Source organism: Tursiops truncatus, chromosome 20 (genome assembly GCF_011762595.2).
Source record: "Tursiops truncatus isolate mTurTru1 chromosome 20, mTurTru1.mat.Y, whole genome shotgun sequence".
Classification (NCBI taxonomy): Eukaryota; Metazoa; Chordata; class Mammalia; order Artiodactyla; family Delphinidae; genus Tursiops; species Tursiops truncatus.
The window spans coordinates 42,786,134-42,805,882 of record NC_047053.1 but is presented as its reverse complement, the minus strand read 5'-3'; the positions used below and the strand labels follow the sequence as shown (position 1 = coordinate 42,805,882).

Genomic DNA, 19,749 nt, shown 5'->3' with positions numbered 1-19,749 from the left:
GCCCTCGCCCCGCGGGACCGGCCCCAGCCGAGGAGGTTGGGCCGGCGCCCTGGGTCGCGGACCGGAGCTAGAGGGGCCTCGCCGCCGGGGCCGGGCGCTTCCCCGATACGCCTCGTCGAACCCTGCGCCAGCCTAATCCCTGGTCTCCACGAGTTTGGGTGAGAAGTGGGGTTGCTCTGCCCAGGATGGATTTTAGAGCAAGAAAGCCCGTGTGCCGGCGAACCCCGCCCGAACTTCCCCGGAGACGCCCAGTTAGTGAGTTGGCTGTGCCCACCCGTGTTGGCCGGCTCCCCCGCCCCGCCACTCTCCAAACTCACCCTCCCACTCCCCAAATCCAAGCCGCCTTGGAAAGCGGACAGCGCTCCACCTCCACGTACCTGGGTGGCAGGACGTCTCCAGGGACAAGAGGTCCTCTGGGATCAAGGCTGACTCCCCACCCCCACCAGGATGCTGCCCCAAAGGGACTCTCTCGGTGCCCCCGGGGGGAGGTTCCATTTCAACCTTTGATTAACAACAAGGCCATCCTGGGTACTTAGGGGGCTCGGAGGGTAAGGGCTAGAATGGAGAAAACAGGCCTGCCCCTCAGTGTCTGCTGAGGAATGGGAAATGTGAAAGGGTGCAGTAGCTCCCGCAGCTAGGAGGGCTTCCTGCACAGAAAAAGCCTCCCATTTTGATCACCCAGCACCAGAGAAAAAATCACATTCTCCACCGACTTCTATGAGCCAGGACACTGACTTAAACTCAAATACCCAACTTTTTATTTTCCTTTGATGCTGCCTTGATCAGATGTCTGAAGATGACTTAAGGACTACAGGCAAATCACTTGGGAAAAATTCAGATAATGAACAAGAGCCTTGAACTTTTCCAGGGGGTAGGCAAGTACTTCAAGGGGAGTTTCTGCCTTTCTTTCTTCCTTATTCTTAATTCATCCTGTATTAATGGAACACAAACCTGCTGGAAGGGCAAAGGATGGCAGTTTACTTTTTGTTAGTTGCCCAGCCTTCCAAAGCCTTGGACAAATTCAAGCACTGTGGAAAAACTCCATTCAACCAAGAGTCACCTTGCTTCGAACCCAGCCAGGTTGGGCCCTGTGCACGCACATATTTCCAAAGATAACAATGTTTGAAGGGGAGGGGGAGAGCAAGTTCCAGGCAGACGAGGGTGAAAAAGGGCAAAGTGAAGGACTATCAAGAGAGCAGGAGAACCAAGAGTACCTTTCCCTACAACTCGAAAAGCAAGTGAGGCAAGCTCTGTCATTATAGCGAATGATCAAAAAAGTAGTAACTCCTTAAAATGACACTGGAATGTCTCAAATGAGAAGAGTTTAAAAGGAAGAGCGCCGGACAGAGTTGGAGCTGAGTTCCAGCCAGCTCTTTCACAGACAAGCTGCATGGACCAGTTACCTAACCTTTCAAGTTTCGCCAACCTCATCTGTGAAGGAGTTTGGACTAGAGGATAATAAGATAATAATAAGGCTATGATTCTGTTTTTTGAGCTAATTTTTAATTTTTTCTTTGGCCACACCATGCAACATGGGAGATCTTAGTTCCCCCGACCAGGGATCAAACTCGTGCCCCCTGCATTGGGAGCACGGAGTGTTAACCACTGGACCACTGGGGAAGTCCCTGAGGTAATTATTTTTTAAAAAATAAAAGTAGTTACTGAAATACAGGAAAAGATGAGATTTTTAGTTTCACTTTGCCTAGTGCATTTTCCTCTGCATGTCAAAGAACTTACACTGCCATAGGTCTGTTCACAGCCCCACTCCACGTTTAACACTCATCCCAGCAGGAATTGCTCAAAGGAATTTAATGAATTTGCTTACCACAAAAATGAGGTGCTTCTGTTTATAAGCATCATATAAATGAAAATATCAACAGTAAGGAAAAAGAACAATAGATGGATAATTTCAAAATAAGCTCTGTTGTTGTCAGATGGTTCTCACAATGTAATTTAACCTTGGGTTCATGAACCAACCAGTTTAAAGTGTGTTTACTGGGACTTCCCTGGCAGTTCAGTGGTTAAGACTGTGCTTCCAATGCAGGGGGCTTGGGTTTGATCCCTGGTCGGGGAACTAAGATCCCACATGCCATGTGCCCAGAAATAAATAATTAATTAATTAAAGTGTGTTTGCTCACAGGGCAACTTTGTGAGACTCAACTTGTCATAGACTGGCAAATGGTGACACTCCCCATGCAAAGGCCCAATTCCCATCAGCTTCAGAAGGCTCAAACATGGATTCATTTAGATGTGCACGTTGATCATCTGGTCCTTCCTGCCTTCAGTGTATGACAAGTTCTCCAGGTTCATGTTCATAGTCACAGAGAGGACCAGGGCACTGGTGTTCCCCAAGCTGTGCTCTGCACATCTCGATAGGTTAAATGCTTTAAAGGGAGTAGATGTACACTGGACCTCGGGAAACTAGGTTAAAGTGGAATCCTTTATTTCAGTACTACTTAGAGCCTAAAATGTACAATAGGCATACGACAATCTCCAGGTGGGGGATCAGGGTATTCAGTGGTTTCCTATTTGATGTTCGGAACCACCACCCTGGTTTTTTGTTGGCTGGTTTGTGGTTTCAGGTACTCATGGGAGAGGTGTTTTGAGAAAGACACTGGGAAAAACTAAAGTAGTTCTAGCACTCTTTTGCCCTTTCACCTGTACCACACTAAAGAATGTCCAGCATCTTCTTCAGTGTTTCTTAATGTCCACCATCTGGCATATATTACTGAGCAGGGGGCCTTACGTGCACCTTTTCCAGAAGGGGCCTGCAGTGTGGTGGCTAAGAGGACAAACTTCCTAGTCAAGCCCCCTGGTTTTCATCTTGGCCCTGACTCTTACCAGCTGTGTGGCCTTAGGCAAGATATTTAACTTCTCTAAGCCTCAGTTTCTTTATCCATCAAATGGTGTTAAAAACCTCACAGGACTGTTGGAAGATGAAATGAGATAATGGTGTGTGCCTGACAGAGTAATCCCTAAATAAATGGTCCCCAAACCACACTTCTACCAAGGATGTAGACATTTGTCATTAGATTGGTTAGCAGTACACAGTTTAACTTCGGAAACCAGGCTGCCAATGTACTGAGTTGTTTGTGGGTCTATTTTCTTCATAACAGAAAAAGGACTTGATGTCCCTTTAAAGAATGCATTACAAAAAAAAAAAGTATTACATTTTATTTTGGGGGGGCGCGGGTAAGTAGAGAAAAATGTAAAAGTCATCTGGTCTGTTTATGTTCTTCCCCCATCCTGGAGAATTGAGGGTTTCTAATGGTGAGAAGAAATAACAAATTTTGTGAAGGCAATATTTCCACTATAAATTCTGGTAGGCAGGGCAGTGTAGAACGTCAGGGCACTGGTGGTTGGAATGAACTAGGTCCTAACCCCGTCTCTTCACCTGTCAGTTTCCTCATCTGAAAACTGGCCAGCACACCTAATCCCATGAGTGGCTTTAATTAAAGTTGAAATAGTGATAGGAAATGCCTTGTAACTGTGCCTGACATACAGTAGGCATTTGGTCAGTGTTATTTCCTCCCTTCTCCCCATTTCTAACAAAGTGGAAAAGCATCTGGTTGCCATGAAAGTGCACTATAGACGAAATAAATTCAGATCTCAGCCTGCGTAAGATTCTCTGCCTATCTCTATGTTTTTCATACCCTTCTTCTGCCCAGCTTGCTTCAGAAAGCTTTCCCGAGCAAGTCTCCTTGACACACTTTACTCTCTTTATCGTCATGCGTTCTTCCCCGCAGCCCAGTGATGCTGGAACAATATTCTTATTCTCCTGGAGAGTACCTCCCTTCTTTAATTTCCTCTTTCAACTCCCTCCCCAAATGTTACTTTTTAATACTTGTCTTCCCTGAATTGTGTGTTCCTTCTTCCCAGCAGCTGAAATGTAAAAGAAACAAGTAGAGGAGCAAAGAGAATAAATGCCCCTGAAAAGTAACAAGCCCCCTCCCCTGAGCTATTGAATCCTCCATTTTGGTCTTTCTCAGAAGACGTCAAGATAGGGAACAACAGCAAACACACTGCATTTGTGGAAGCTGGCAAAAGTGTATTTTATAAATCTTAGTTCTTCCATTGACCTTTCATATTAGGCTTAAGTAATCAACCTTCAGACACAGTGGCACAGGTCATGAGGGAAAGGGGGCCCAAGCCCACAGAGAAGACAGAAGGGGATCATTCGGCTAGTGGCCTTGGGCATGGTCAGCCCAGAAAGGCAAGTCAGAAGATGGATATTGTATAGCCTCTGAGTTAAGAATGAGTTTTATTTTTAATGGCTGAAAGAAAATCAAAAGAAGAATAGTATTTCGTGACGTGAAAATTACATTAACTAATTTTGGTGTCCATTAGTAAAGTTTCATTAGAACACAGCCACACTAATTCCTTTACATACAGTCTGTGGCTGATTTTGCACTACAAATGGCAGAATTGAGTAGTTGTGACAGGCAGGCAACGCCTAAAATGTTTAGTATCTGGTCCTTTACAGAAACAGTTAGTCAACCCTTGCTCTAGGCCAGGCCTTCGCAAATTGGACCAAGCATACGTATCCCTTGGGCATCTTGCCAAAATGCATCTGGGATAGGGCCTGAGAGTCTGCATTTCTGACAGCCCCAGGTGATGCTGTTGCTGCGGGTCTGCAGCCCACACTGGATTTCAATGCTCTGAAGGCTTGTCTGTTACATTAGTGAATGCTTTATGTGAATGCTTTGTTAAGTACAGTGAGCAAATCTTTAAAAGTATGAAAAATTGGAGTGTAACCCATGATAATAACCTCAGTCGAATCTTCCACATTTCACTCCACTGTTTTGGCATCATGTGACAGCCTGAATAGCCGTGGAAATGGATTTGCCAGCCACCTTGCTGAGGCCAAAGGGATGGCAGCCCCAGCCCTCTTGTGATGTGGTGCTTCCTCTTATTGGCGCTAAACGTACCAGTCCAACTACAGAAGGGCCTTCTGTGTCCTGGTATTGCAGAATTTGGAAAGGAGATCTGAGTTCACCTTATGCAAAATACTCGACTCTTCCAACTGCAGGCAAGCAGTCCTCTCCCAGCTCTTTCTTCAGTGAGCAGTGCTTCTCAGGGTGACAAACTCCTGCAGAAACAGCTTGGATTCAAATCCCAGCCCTTCTACATACATGTTCTGAGACCCAAGGACACGTGACTTCTGGAGCCTCGATTTCCTTATCCGTGCAATGGAGATAATGTATGTAAAGCACCTGGCTTACTGCCGGATTCCTGCCAGGTGCTTCCAACCTGAAAGCATCATAAAACTTACATCCAAACCCTGCTCCTCCCCCTACCTAACTCATGTTAGAAAATGTCATTTCCATTCTTTCATTATTTATATCAAAAACCCTGGAATCATCCTCTCTTACACCCTTATCCCCAGCACCTCCACTCCAGCCTCACTGGCCTCCTCCCACACCTCAGGGCCTTTGCACTTACTATCCCTCTACCTGGAACACTTTCACCAGACACTTAGCAGGTGTGGCCACATGTTACTGCATTGCACGGAATGTGTCCTATCTTCTGCGTATGTGTGATAATGATACGGAGCTGGCAAGTGGCTGCCTTTCCATGATAGAGTGAGAAGAACCTCCAGGCCGTTTCAAGAGACAACCATGCTAGGCTTTTGAGTAGAAGTAAGTGAGGAGGGCAGTTTGAAAAGAAAGACCATTTCATCACAAGAAAAACAATTTTGGGGGCTTCCTTGGTGGTGCAGTGGTTAAGAATCTGCCTGCCAACGCAGGGGACACGGGTTCGAGCCCTGGTCCGGGAAGATCCCACATGCCGTGGAGCAACTAAGCCCGCGTGCCACAACTACTGAGCCTGTGCTCTAGAGCCCATGAGCCACAACTACTGAGCCCACATGCCACAACTACTGAGCCCGTGCGCCTAGAGCCCGTGCTCCGCAACAAGAGAAGCCACCGCAGTGAGAAGCCCGCACACCGCAACAAAGAGTAGCCCCCAACTCGCCGCAATTAGAGAAAGCCCACGTGCAGCAACGAAGACCCCACGCAGCCAAAAATAAATACCATAAATAAATTTTTATAAAAGAAAAACAGGGCAGTGATTGAAACTGCCCGAACCCATGGAAAGATATCAGAGGACTCTGAAGTCAGAAATATCAATCACTCTAGTAAGATGTCAGAAGAGAACAGAGAAAGAAAGCCCAAGAAAGTTTGCTCATATGTGGATATATGTATATATATAACTGATTCACTTTGCTGTACACCTGAAACTACCACAACACTGTAAATCAATTATACTCCAATAAAAAGTTTTTTAAAAAAAAAAAAAAAAGAAAAACAATTTTCTTCTACTTCTTTAATTTTGTATCTATATGCGATGGTGGCTGTTCACTAAACTTATTGTGACAATCATTTCATGATGTACGTAAGTCATTATGCTGTACACCTTAAACGTATACAGTGCTGTAGGTCAGTTATATCTCAATAAAACTGGAAGATAAAAACAAAATAAAAAGAGCAAAACCAAATCCTTGCTCTCAGGTGCATGACAGTGAGAGAAACAGACAAAAAACACAAAACTATATGTCAGAGGTGCTGAGTGTCATGGAGAAATAGAAAGCAGGGTACGAGGATAGAGTGCTAGACCCCAGTGGTGGCAGGGATGCTTCTTTATATAGGGAGGTAGGTCAGGGACAGCTGTCCTCTGATAACGTGACGTGACGTCTGAAACAAAGGTGCAAACCTTGTCACCGTCTGGGGGAAGAGCCTTCCAGGCAGAGAGAACAGTGAGTGAAAATGGCCTGGGGCCAGGACCAGCGTGTTTGCAGCAGGATGACTTGTCAGGCAAAACTGCAGCGTCTCTCTGGGCCTTCTGGGCCTTGCACGACAGGGTGAGAAGATGCCTGCTGCTGAGCCGGGCATGGGTGTAGGCCACAATTTCACCAAGGTTTCGACATAATAAGGTGCTTTATGCTGCAGTGAGATTCAGTGTCTTGAGCCTGCGTTTAATGCCTGATCCCAAAGGGCAGGGATTATAACAAAAAGCATTTATTGAGCATTTATGGGGAAGGCACTGGAATGAGAGCATGTTCATTATTACTTTTAATCCTTTCAACCTTGAGGGAGGCCCACCATACAGAGGAGGAGGAGACAGTGGAGAGGAGGTGAGGGAGTTCTCTGAAAGGCGGTCTGGCTCCAGGACCGGTGCCCTCTGCCCCACCAGGCAGGGTTAGCGTGGGCCAGGGCGCGCAGTGCTCAATCCTGCCCCTCCTGGCTGACTCCAGGTTCCACCTGCTCCTTTAGCTTGCTTCAGTTAACACTAACTTTCTGTCACCTGCTTCTGGCTTCTGGCTTCATTACCCCATATTTATTGTGTTTCACAGCTTTCCTCCCTGGCCATTAGTTTCTACCTCCTCTGAAGGTGTGGATGTGGGCAGCTGGTTAGTCACTTAGGTAAGACTCTTACCAAACTCACCGCTGCACAGGATCTGGTTCTCAGGTCTTCGGGTCCCCCTGGTCCCAGAGTTAATCCAATTTGGGAAGAACCTCATCAAAATGCTGAGAATGGTACATAACCCTGTGTGCCAACTCGTTCACAGCCCTGGATGCCAACTCGTTCATTTCAAAAGGGGAATGTGACTGCCAAGTGGCAACATTTGACCCACAGACGCTGATCCCAGGATAGCTGCTCGGAAGGCTCCTCTGAGCAAGGAGCAAGGGAAAGGGCATGGCCTTAATGGCTCCACCGCGCACAGTTGTGTTCAGCTGCCGTTCCCAATTCCTCGAAATAGTGCCCTGTCTTGTAAAGGGACAGGACGCTGGGTCTGTCCCTCTCATGAAATTACACCAGAGCCCTGCTTTTTAGACTCCCCTCTCTTGGACTCTCCTCTTCTGAAACCACAATGTATATATATATATATATATATATATATATATATATATATATATATATATATATAGGCTTACATTTTCTTGGAAATTTGGATAACCCATTTTTAGCCAAAGTTGCTGCTTTGTAGGTAGCTGATCTCCTCCATCACCGTGGAGTCTTCCAAGTTTTGTTCTCTGGCTTTGCAGGTATCTTGGTGAGGCCTTTGAGACTCTGCTTTAATATTCATTAGCATAAGACTTTCAGAAAGTTACTTCAACTTCCTCCTCTATCAAACCGGGAACTAACACCTATTCTCCTCTCAGCGTTGCTCTAAGGATTAAGTCAGTTAACACAATAAAGTCTTCTGGGGCTTCCCTGGTGGCGCAGTGGTTGAGAGTCTGCCTGCTGATGCAGGGGATGCGGGTTCGTGCCCCGGTCTGGGAAGATCCCACATGCCGCGGAGCGGCTGGGCCCGTGAGCCATGGCCACTGAGCCTGTGTGTCCGGAGCCTGTGCTCAGCAACAGGAGAGGCCACAACAGTGAGAGGCCCACATACCGCAAAAACAAAAACAACAACAACAACAGCAACAAAAAAAAGTCTTCTGAAATTTAGGGGGAAAAAAGTGTCATGTAAATGCAAAACAGAATTATTCTTTCAAGGCAAGTTTCCCCTAAAACAACAGTTTAAGCAACAGGGAAAGACGGTGACAGTACAGCTGGCCCTGCACACGATCTGCAGCCTACACTGCCCATTCACGCAGCAGCCCAGCAGCCCTTGTCAATGGGAGTGTGGTTCCACCAGGTCCAAGAACCACTGCCCTAATAAATACTACCTCAGTGTGAAGCCATCCACAGACTCTGGCTATTGTGTTTCCCCGGTCTCCCTGTGCTTTGTCCAGATTTAGTTTTTAGTTGCAGAGTAAATGCGGTGCTCTGAAAGGAATATAAGACGCAGAGTCACAAGCCCTGGGTTCACAACTCAGCTCTGCCGTGCACGCTGGGTGACGCTCAGCCACGTGTCCTCCCCTCCGCCTGAACCTCCCGCCCCCCCGTAAAATGGGGCTGCTCACATGACCTGTCCTTTAGAGCTGATGTGAGGATGGGATGAGGTAACCGAGGTTCGGTAAGATTAGTGTGGTGTCTGGCGTGCAGAAGACACCCCAATGATGCTTGTTGAAAATAATTAAATGTCATTGATTTGTTTGACGAGAGAAAGCAGTTTATCACTAGTCTTCTCCTCAAAATGCTTTCTTTCTTCAGAGGTTTTAACTTTTGCCTGACAAACCAAGCTCTTCTGTCTGTTAAGAATGTTTTTTATCTTCCTATTCTAACAAAATATTTGGAAGCCAAAATAGATGCTGCGTGTGTGCGTGGGGGACAGACTTTCTTGGTCACTGTTTTAGCCACCCAGACAGTGGTGTTTTAGCTCCCACGTTTCTTAAACGGTAGCAGGGCAAGATTTTACTTTTGCTGTTTCAATCACTGGCATCGATGTTGCAATATCACATAGTAACAGGTTCCCCAATCTGATTACTGGCTTAGTATCTTATTGATCAGCTGATCCGTTCCACTCCTGTATCAGAGCAGGAAATACCCTGATAGGTTCTTTTCTTCTACCACAGATATAAGACTCACCTAAATTACGAAGTCCTTTTTCCCTGGGGCGCCCCTTATACATATCTCCACAGGAGCTGGACAGAAGGACCTGTGGGATTGGAATGTGGGGAAGGGGCTGCACTGGGAGGCTTTTGGTGGTCACAGTGCCCAGAGGCTGCATCCCACCTGGCACTGATTCAGCATTTGCATGCTCCCACCTGCCCCATTTGGCTAGAACAGGTGAGAGCTGGTCCTGTGTCCTTGTGGGTCCTACATCTCCTGCCCTCCCCTTGCCGTGCTCCCCATAGGATTGGACACCTCCAGGATGTAGGCCTGGGTTGGGTTCTCCAGCCCCTGGTGACTCATCTCCCCAGTGGAAAAAGTATGAAAATTGTGCTTGTTACGTTAACAGATTCCTGAGAGCTGCCCCCGTTGTCCATTGAGGGAGTTTCCATCTTATATTTGGGAAAACAGAGGTGGTAGGTGTGAGGCAGAGAGCCTGAGCTGGGAGCAAAGCTGACCCAGGGTCCAGTCCAAGCTCTCCTGTCCTGGGCTCCGTGAACTTGAGCTGGTTACTTCATCTTCCCAGCCTCACCTTCCACATCTGTAAAAGGGGGATACAATGCCCATCTTAGAGGGTGGAGTTAGGCCCTTAAAGCATCAAGCACAGCACTGAGCACAACAGGGACTCAGTAACCGGGGGCTTCTTTATATTGTTCACACTTCAAATGGACTGTTTAGTCTTTTCAGTAAGTCCCCAGACTAGAGCTGGGTCCCAGCACTGAGCTGACTGAAGCATGACTGCAGAGGCCCTAGCAGCACCGGCCACAGAAGGGGGATTCAGGTGTCTCCACCCCCCTCCTTGGGGGCAGCAATTCCCCCGTCCCCCACCCCCCATAAAGCCCAGACAGTAAATATTTTAGGTTTTGCAGGCCATGTTGTCTGTTACAAGTCTCACCCTGCCAGCACGGCAGGAAGATAGCCACAGATGATACGTAATTGAATGACTGTGGCCGTGTTCCAGTTAAAAGTTTATTTGCAAAAACAGGCAGTTTGCCAGCCCCCTCATAACTCTCAAATTTTGGCTCACACCAGAATCGCCTGGGGGGTGTCTTCCAACACACCTTGCTGGGCCTCACCCCCAGGGCTTCTGACTCTGTGGGTCTGGACTGGGCCTGCATTTGTGTTTCTAAAAACTTCTGGGTGACACTCCTGCTGCGGGCCTGGGAACCATTTTGAGAACCACCAAAGCTTTTCCCTCTCCCTTCTTTCCCTGTGCAGCTGAAACACTTTATTCCTACTGCAAAAGAGCATTTATTGTGTTTTACTATGGTTAGTGGTTTGTGTGTGGGTCTCTGGGATCCGTTCCTAATCATCTTCCTACCCCAGTGCCCAACAGTAGCCACTGCCCATCATGAGCACTGAACTCAAGGGAGGTCACAGGCTCAGGAGCCCTGGGTCCAGCTCTGCTCCTTGGTGGACATTTCTCTCTGGAGCTCTGTGTGACACCCTGTCACGGAGAAAAGGAAAAGGGACTTTGCCCCCCTGCCTATCCAGAAACAGATCAGGAGAGGAGACATTCCCTGCTCAGACTAGACCTTGAACCTGGACTGTTTTCTAAGGAAATGAAACGAGGGTTGGGGGTTTGGTTTGTTTTAATTTTGTTATTTTTTTGCTTTGTGATGTATGAGTGTGGGGGGTTGAATCCAGACAGCTGACTGATGTGGAAAACCACTATTTCTGAGTTGCAGAGACTAAGAAGGCATTTACAATGACCTGCAGTCAGGGTTCTTTCCTCAGATCAGGCAGAATCCAGTTTGGTCCTGATAAAAATAAATAATATTTGATGGGCTTCCCTGGTGGTGCAGTGGTTGAGAATCCGCCTGCCAATGCAGGAGACACGGGTTCGAGCCCTGGTCCGGGAAGATCCCACATGCCGCGGAGCCACTGAGCCCCTGTGCCACAAATGCTGAGCCTGTGCTCTAGAGCCTGCGAGCCACAACTGCTGAGCCCGCGTGCCACAACTACTGAAGCTCGCACGCCTAGAGCCTGTGCTCTGCAACAAGAGAAGCCACCGCAATGAGAAGCCCGCGCACCACAATGAAGAGTAGCCCCCGCTAGCCGCAACTAAAGAAAGCCTGCGCGCAGCAACAAAGACCCAACGCAGCCAAAAATAAATAAAATTAATAAATCAATTTATTTTTAAAAATAAAAATAAATAAATAATATTTGAGACCTTCCCTATCCTAAGTGGCATGAGTACAACAACTCCTGGGTCCAACTCCCTCTTTTGGAACTTAGTGCCTTACTCCTGGTTTTTTTTGTGTTTTTTTTTTTTTTCGGTACGCGGGCCTCTCACCGCTGCGGCCTGTCCTGTTGCGGAGCACAGGCTCCGGACGCACAGGCTCAGCGGCCATGGCTCACAGGCCCAGCCACTCCGCGGCATGTGGGATCTTCCCGGACCAGAGCACGAACCTACATCCCCTGCATCGGCAGGCAGACTCCCAACCACTGCACCACCAGGGAAGCCCCTTACTCCTGGTTTTTATCCTGAGGACGCTGCGAGTAGATAGAGCCAGGTGTGGACCCACACGTGCTTTCCCACCTCTTCTTGCTGGTGGGCATGGAGGAGGCCCCACAGGAGCTCACCAGAGACAGGGAGCAACTTAGTCCTGGGCTGGTGTAACAATGACCTTCCTCTTCCCAATTCCCAGGCCTCTCCGATGCAAGCTTACATGGGAATTCCTTTTGATCTGTGAAGTTTCAAGGCCATCCATACCTAACCTTCCGTGCCTCACTCTCTCCTTTCCAAACTAACAGACAAACAGGGAGAAAGGAGTCCTTCCCCTCCCCATCTTGATGCGCTCTGTGAACACTGCCCAAGGTCCAGACATTTGCTGCTCATCTAGACTGTGGTGCAGAAAGCTATGAGCTATGACCCAGTAACCTGGAGCACGTGAAGTTAGCACGGCAAGGGAGCAGGAGTGACCCGACCGGCTTAGAACTCCTTCTGATATTCCCTGTCCCTGCCACCTCGTTACCCCTGCCTGCCAATCAGTTTTGCATCAATAAACTTTATGTTCCGGGCTTTGCCAGATGAATGAAAGGCGAGCAGCTAAAGACTGATCTCTGACCTCGGCACGTAAACAGCCTACAGATTGGACTTGACAGTTAATAAAGGAAAGGCCTAGCAATTCTCACATGCCTTTTCGCCTTAATTAGATCGAGCATTCATAAGCTTTGGGGAAATCTTCAATTTGAAGAGGAAGACCCCGCAAGACAGGAATTCACATCTCTACCCGTTCATCCGTTCGGATTGTCTGCCCCTCAGTCTCTACTCACTGACCCTGGTGCCACCCTACTACCTGTGCTCAGCGCTGTGCTAACGGCTGTCGAGCACAGGGGCTGTAAGAATTCCAGGCGTCCGCACCATACTCTCCTGGAAGACAGCGTCCAGCTCGGCAGTCAAGCACATGCTTCGCTTCAGACAAATCCAAGCCTGAATCCTGATTCTGCCGGGTGACCTTTGGCAAGTTATTTAACCTGTCTGCCCTCAGTTTCCTCTTGGGGTTAATAATACCAACTGCCAAGGGTTGTCGTCAGGACTAAGTGAGACCATCTGTGTGAGGCTTGCAGCACACAGCCTGGTGCTTAGCAGTGACGCCAGGCGTGGAAGTCCCAGCACAGCGCTCGTGGCTCGCTGGGCCGGCTCTCAGGGGCTGAGAGGCTCCTCCCCTTGCCCTGGCCTTCTGCCTGCCACTGGGGAGCCAGTGATGATAGGCAAGGTCTCTGCCTTCAGCGGCCTGAGAGGCCTACTGTTGACAGTGCTTTTAGTTTCTTCATCTATAAAATGGGGGTAGTGGTGCTAATCCTCCTTGGAGGATCAGGGAAGAGCCTAGCACAGAAGCCTGCAAATGCACTTTGCCGAAGGAAACGACTCTGGGAATATTAGATGCCGGTAGCAGCCTCTGGCTTGTCATTGGATGCCACGGCCCCTGCAGGCTGTCTTTAATAATAGATACTTTCAAATTCCTGAACCCGCTTCAAGCTATATTTGCTCACACACGGAGGTTTATTCAGTGTTAATCACATTAATGTGCTGTTTCATTTCACGCTGTGCAATGCCAGCTTCAGCGAGAGCCCAGAGACAGCAGAATTTACGCTCAAAGGGACCTCGTACTGCGTTTATCCAAGCGTCGTCAAGGCATCTCAGCGCCCCAGCAACCTCCGGGCCACCCCCCTGCTCCCCCAGGGGTGCCCTCAAGCCTTAAGCAGTCTTCCTTTCAAGTGTCTCTCTGTATCTCTTGGTTTTTACCCTCAATTAGAAACCTCTTAGGCAAGTGTCCAATTTTTACTAGCCATCTTTAATCCTTTAACAACCCAAACACATGCTATTCAGTAAAAGCTCTCCATCAGGTATCATAAGGGACCCTGAGTGAACAGGAGTTTGCAGGGTCCTTTGAGAGCCCCCAGTTCAATCCCCTCATGTTACAGATGGAAAAACTGAGTAGCAGAGGGGTAAGGACTTAAATCTCTCCCCTGTTGGCTCTTTCCCTAAGCTGATGAATAATCGCCATTCAGATCTTAAACACCAAACAAATTTGCCACTTTTTCTTTGGCTCTGCGCCTCAATCTGCTTGAAACAACCACTTGCCCTCCTGACTCTTGTCAGCTGAGAGCCTCAGATCCTACTTCCTGAGGGGTTGCCCCCCCCCGCACCGATCCCAGGGCCCAGCGCAGCACCTCAGTGCGGTGTCCCCTCCAAGCTTGGGGCCACCCGTCGGCCAGCCTTCCCAAGGACTTTTTCCGGCACCTCTCACCCCTTTCTTACAACATCAATTTCTCCCTTTCCACAGGAACATTCCTGTCAACATACACTCTTGCTCTCATTTTAAACATTTTTGTGCAAAACCCTCCCTTGACCTCACGATCCCCTCCTGGTACCATACCATTTCTCTCCTTGAAAACTTGGCTGTTTCCACTTCCTCTACAACTGCCATTAACTTCTTTTTTTGTTTGTTTTTTAGAGTAAACGGTGTTTATTTTTTGTTGAATTTTTTCAATCAAATGAAATTGCTTAATTTAAAAAAACTTCTCTCTTTTCTCTTTAAATACTACAATTTCATTTTACCTCAGCAGACACCTAGAAACAAAACACTGGACCCACCAGAGAAAACAGGGCAATAAAAGCATCAGAAATTCAAATCAACTATGGAAGACCTACTGTTAGCTGGCAGCTCTCAATTCTAAACAGAAGTGTCCCAGAACCTATCGGGTTTGACAAAAGTTTCTTAGAACTTGGGATTTGGGAAAGTTGGACTCCAACTGAATTCTATTACAAAGAAGGAAATTAAGGTCGATGCATCAAATGAACACCCAAAGAAACATTTAAAAAACGTGTTTGAGGGACTTCCCTGGCAGTTCAGTGGTTAAGACTCCGTGATTCCACTGCAGCGTACGTGGGTTTGATCCCTGGTCGGGGAACTAAGATCCCACATGCCGTGCGGCCAAAAAAAATAAAATAAAAATATTTTTAACAAATGTTTGACTAAAACTCAGTATGTGAGATTATTAATAACGTGTCCTCCTAGTTACTTTGTCCTGGAATATATATAGGTTATTTGTAGCTATCACTGCTACAATATCTTCTGAAAAATGCCAAGCTGTATGCAAGATCTTTTTGCTAAAGTCCAGACTGTCGACACTGATCTCGCCTTTTCTCTGCTTGCCCCTCACGCACACTGCTCAGTTTTAGGATAGCTTGGGGTTTGCTCTTTTCCCTCAAGGCCTCAAGAGTAACATCACACTTGCTGTTTCGGTCAAACATCCTGAAGAAGTTGTTGTAGGAGCCTGTTATAATGACACTGTCTGACCCATTCCACACACACTCAAAGTTATCAAAAATGCAGTCATTTTTGTAGAGGGAGCACAGCCTGCTGCAGAGGTAGCTGTGAACCAGGTAAGTCTCAGTGGGGCGGTTTTCCATGTTGAGATCCCAAACTTTGATGGTCAGATAGTCTCTGGTCATGATATACCTCCCACTGTGGCTGAACTTCACATCCGAAATCGGAGAGATAATTTCAGAGAATAACGACCTGTTGCCTGGATCTTCCGGCTCTTCAAAAACTGGTCATGGAGGGTCTCGGGGGAAGCAGGGGGGGTGGGGGGCAGCTGTGGTTCACTGTGGGGGCAAGGACACTGGTGGCAGAGGCACTGGGGACCAGTCATCTGCGTGAGCTCTCTTGGAGGCCGCCACCCCCGCACCACCCAACAACCTGCAGGCTCCGGTGCTGGGACGCCTCAAGCCAAACAACAAACAGGGTGGGAGCACAGTCCTGCCAGTTCACTCTTTCTAATTTTTTTTCCTTTTTTTTTTATTTTTAAAATTTATTTATTTATTTTATTTTTGGCTGCCTTGGATCTTTGCTGCTGCACGCGGGCTTTCTCTAGTTGTGGCGATCTTCGTTGCGGTGACTGGCTTTCTCATTGCGGTGTCTTCTCTTGTTGCAGAGCACAGGCTCTAGGCACGCGGGCTTCAGTAGTTGCGACTCGTGGGCTCTAGAGCGCAGGCTCAGTAGTTGTGGCGCACAGGCTTAGTTGCTCCGCAACATGTTGGATCTTCCCGGAGCGGGGCTTGAACCCGTGTCCCCCGCACTGGCAGGCAGATTCTTAACCACTGCACCACCAGGGCTTCTGCAGTGGAAGTGTGGAGTCTTAACCATCCGACTGCCAGGGAAGTCCCTAGGAAAAATTTAAGCCTACAGGAAAGTTGAAAAAGTGTTAAAACAGCCCCCAACCTAGATTTTCCAATTAGCATTTTGCCACATATGCTATATCTCTCTCTCTCTAATAGATACATATAAACTATATATAAATCTAATACCTATATATAAACTATGTATATACCTATGTATATACCTATAACATAAATACAATTTATATAAATATTACATATATTATATGTAACAGATACAGATATATATGTATAGTTTGTTATTGTTGAACCACTGGAAAACTTTCAGACATCTTGCTCCCTCACCCCTAAATACTACAATACTACAACATGTGTCTCCTAAGAACCAGACCTCTCTCACATAACTGAAACTGCACAACTCAGATGGGACTCGAACCCATGCGCTGGGACTCGAACCCACTGTCTTTTAATTGAGATCACACACCAGGTCTCAGGACTTAATGAAGCTCAGATTCTTTATGTCTCAGTGCAGAAGTAATTCAGCAAGAGGCAAAGTGATAGGTAAGAAGTGGATTTATTTAGAGAGATACACATTCCATAGACAGAATGCAGTCTGCCTCAAAAGGCAAGAGCGACCCCAAAATATGGGGTGGTTAGTTTAGGCTGTTGTTTTTTTTTTGCCACATGGCTTGCGGAATCTTAGTTACGCGACCAGGTATTGAACCCAGGCCAAGGCAGTGAAAGCGTGGAGTCCTAACCACTGGACTGCCAGGGAATTCCCTGGGGTGGTTAGTTTTATGGGGTGGATAATTATATAGGCTAATTATGCAATTACCCAGCCCATAAAAGTGGGAGAATTATTCCAACTATTTGGCGGGGGAGGGCAGGGGTTTCCAAGAATTGGGCCACTGCCCACTTTTTAGCCTTTTATGGTTAGCCTCAGAACGATCCTGGTGCCCGCGAGTGTGCCATTTAGATGCTAATGTATTACAATGAGCGTATAATGAGACTCAAGGTCTACTGGAAGTGGAATCTTCCACCATCTTGGGCCTAATCAGTTCTAACCAGTTTTTGTGGTATCTTCAACAGCTATGTCATTCTTTTAAAGGTTGTGCCCTGCCCTCTTCCCTCCTGTTTCTTTTTTTTGGCTGCACCACGTGACATGTGGAATCTTAGTTCCCCCACCAGGGAATGAAACCCCGCCCCCTGCAGTGGAAGTGTGGAGTCTTAACCACTGGATCGCCAGGGAAGCCCCTTCCCCCTGTTTCATAACCACAGACCATTATCACACCCAAGAAATTAAATGCTGATACAATAATCTAATATAAAGTCCATTTTCATATTTCTTCATTTGCCCCCAAAAGGTCCTCCATAGATACTTTTTTTTTTTTTGCGGTACGCGGGCCTCTCACTGTTGTGGCCTCCGCTCCGCGGCATGTGGAATCTTCCCGGACCGGGACACGAACCCGCGCCCCCTGCATCGGCAGGCGGACTCTCAACCACTGCGCCACCAAGGAAGCCCCATAGCTACTTTTTTTTTTTTTTTTTTTCTTCTTCTTTTTTTCGGTACGCGGGCCTCTCACTGCTGTGGCCTCTCACTGCTGTGGCCTCTCCCGCCGCAGAGCACAGGCTCCGGACGCGCAGGACCAGCGGCCATGGCCGCGGCATGTGGCATCCTCCCGGACCGGGGCACGAACCCACGTCCCCTGCGTCGCGAGGCGGACTCCCAACCACCGCGCCACCAGGGAAGCCCCCCATAGCTACTTTTTAATCCAGCTTTCATTCAGGGAAGAGGCCCACCCCAATTTAACTTTCAGATCCACCACTCCACCCAGAGTGTTCAAAGTCGGGTGACTTCTTTACCAAATCTAAAAAGCCCTCTCTGGCCTTGGCAGGGGGGTAACCCAGGGCAGTCTCCAATGTGGGCTTCTGGGTCAAAACACATTCGGTTCCCCCCCTCCCTTCCTTGCTCCGTCCCCTCTACCAGTCCTGTGAATGTTGGGGGACCCCAGGCCTTTGTGCTGGGCCCCTTCTCTCCAGTTCCCAGGTGGTCTCATCTAGGCTGGTGGCTTTAACACCAGCTGCATGCTGATGCCACCCATATTTCCAGCATCCAAGCTCTGACATCCCCCAACTCCAGACTGATGTACCCCACTGCTTTCTTCTCAGCATCTTCCCTGTGACGGGCCATCAACATCTCAAACTTAACATGTCCAAACTGAGGTCTTAACGTCTTCCCTTCTTTCCCATCTCAATAATAGCATCCCCCTCACCTATCATCTGCCCCGATTCCACCCTTCCCTCACCAGCCCCCCAACCACTGGGTCTTGTCTGGACCCCTGCTCCCTGCATCTTCCCCGCCGCCTCTGACGTCTGGTCCACCCTCAGGGGTCTGCATAGCGCAGGAGCCTCCAAACTGCTCCTTACGCTTGCCCCACCACCACCGGCACATTTTCCAGCATTGCTAATCTTTTAAAATTGTAATTCAGGTCAGACCACTCCCTCTTTTAAAACCCTCCAACAGCTTCTCCTTGTAATGAGAAAACCCCCAACTCAGCGGGGTTTCTGAGGCCCTTGGTGGTCTAGTCCTGGCTTTCTCCAACCTACTCCACCATTCTTTCCGGTGACCCTACCCTGGCCTCCACTTAGTTCCTTAAATACCCAGGCTTTACCCCCTCGGGCCTTTTGTTTCTACAGGCTCTCCCCTCTGGCTGCTACGCCCTTAGCCTGGGTCTCAAGGTCGGCCTGCCTGTTGGAGATCGCCCCGGCTCTAAGCTCACGCCGCCCTCTCCAGGCAATCTCCTGGGGAGGGCTCTGATTGGCTTAGCTGGTATCACATGAACACCCTTGTCCAATCATCTGTGGCCAAGAACAGGTCCCTGGGAGGAAAACACGGCTGCCAGGAGTTGCACTGGTTCCCCTGGGGGTTGGAGGTTTGGGGCAGGGGAGCGGTTTTGCGGGAAGAAGGTGGGCAATGTCTCTAAGTCCGCTCAGCCTTCAGTGCACTCGGCCTCTGAGCAGCGCTTAACCTATTGGGAACTACCCCTTTTATTTTTCCAAAATGTCTATTTTAGCCAAAAAGGGCAATATATACTTACTGATAAAAGAGTTAAAAAAATACAGAAAATAACAAGGGGGAAAAAAAACAGGATTACACCAGCTGAGGACAACCACTGTTAGCCTCCATCGGCTCTGTTGTCGCCTCCCTGGTCCATCTCCAGCCATGAACCTTGAATGGTTCCTCACCTTCCACCGCTTCTGCTTTTTCATTGTATATCTGGATTCTTTCTCCCATTTTTTTTTTTTTTTCGGCTCTCACTGAGATATCACCCACTGCAATGGCTTCAACCAACCACCACGTTTATGCGGGTGATTCCCTAACTGAAATCCTTTCCCACCAATTTCTTGGTTTCAGATTTGTATCTGGCTGCTAGATGGCCCCACAGGATGGCCGTGGGTGGCTCAAACTGGGAGGCTCTCCTTCCATACCCTGAAGTCTCTTCCTTCTTCTCTGGATTGAAGCCCTAATTATGGCATTGATGAAGTAAAATTCATATTCTATGGCAAGACGAGAAAAATTTAAACAAAATTTGTCTTTGCCTGTTTGGGCCTCCTCTCTC

At 48.0% G+C, this 19,749-nt stretch overlaps 1 protein-coding gene and 1 pseudogene across 1 annotated transcript in view; both read right to left on the bottom strand.

The window, feature by feature from the left end:
• Positions 1 to 8,336: 8,336 nt before the first annotated feature.
• Positions 8,337 to 19,749, bottom strand: part of METTL2A (methyltransferase 2A, tRNA N3-cytidine) — a 33,131-nt gene continuing 21,718 nt past the window's right edge. Inside the window, exon 12 of the mRNA XM_004311831.4 lies at positions 8,337 to 10,039. The gene's annotated coding sequence lies outside the window, so the exon portion shown is untranslated. The remainder of the gene's footprint in view (positions 10,040 to 19,749) is intronic.
• On the bottom strand, positions 14,819 to 15,565 carry LOC101338943 (serine/threonine-protein phosphatase 2A 55 kDa regulatory subunit B beta isoform pseudogene; annotated as a pseudogene).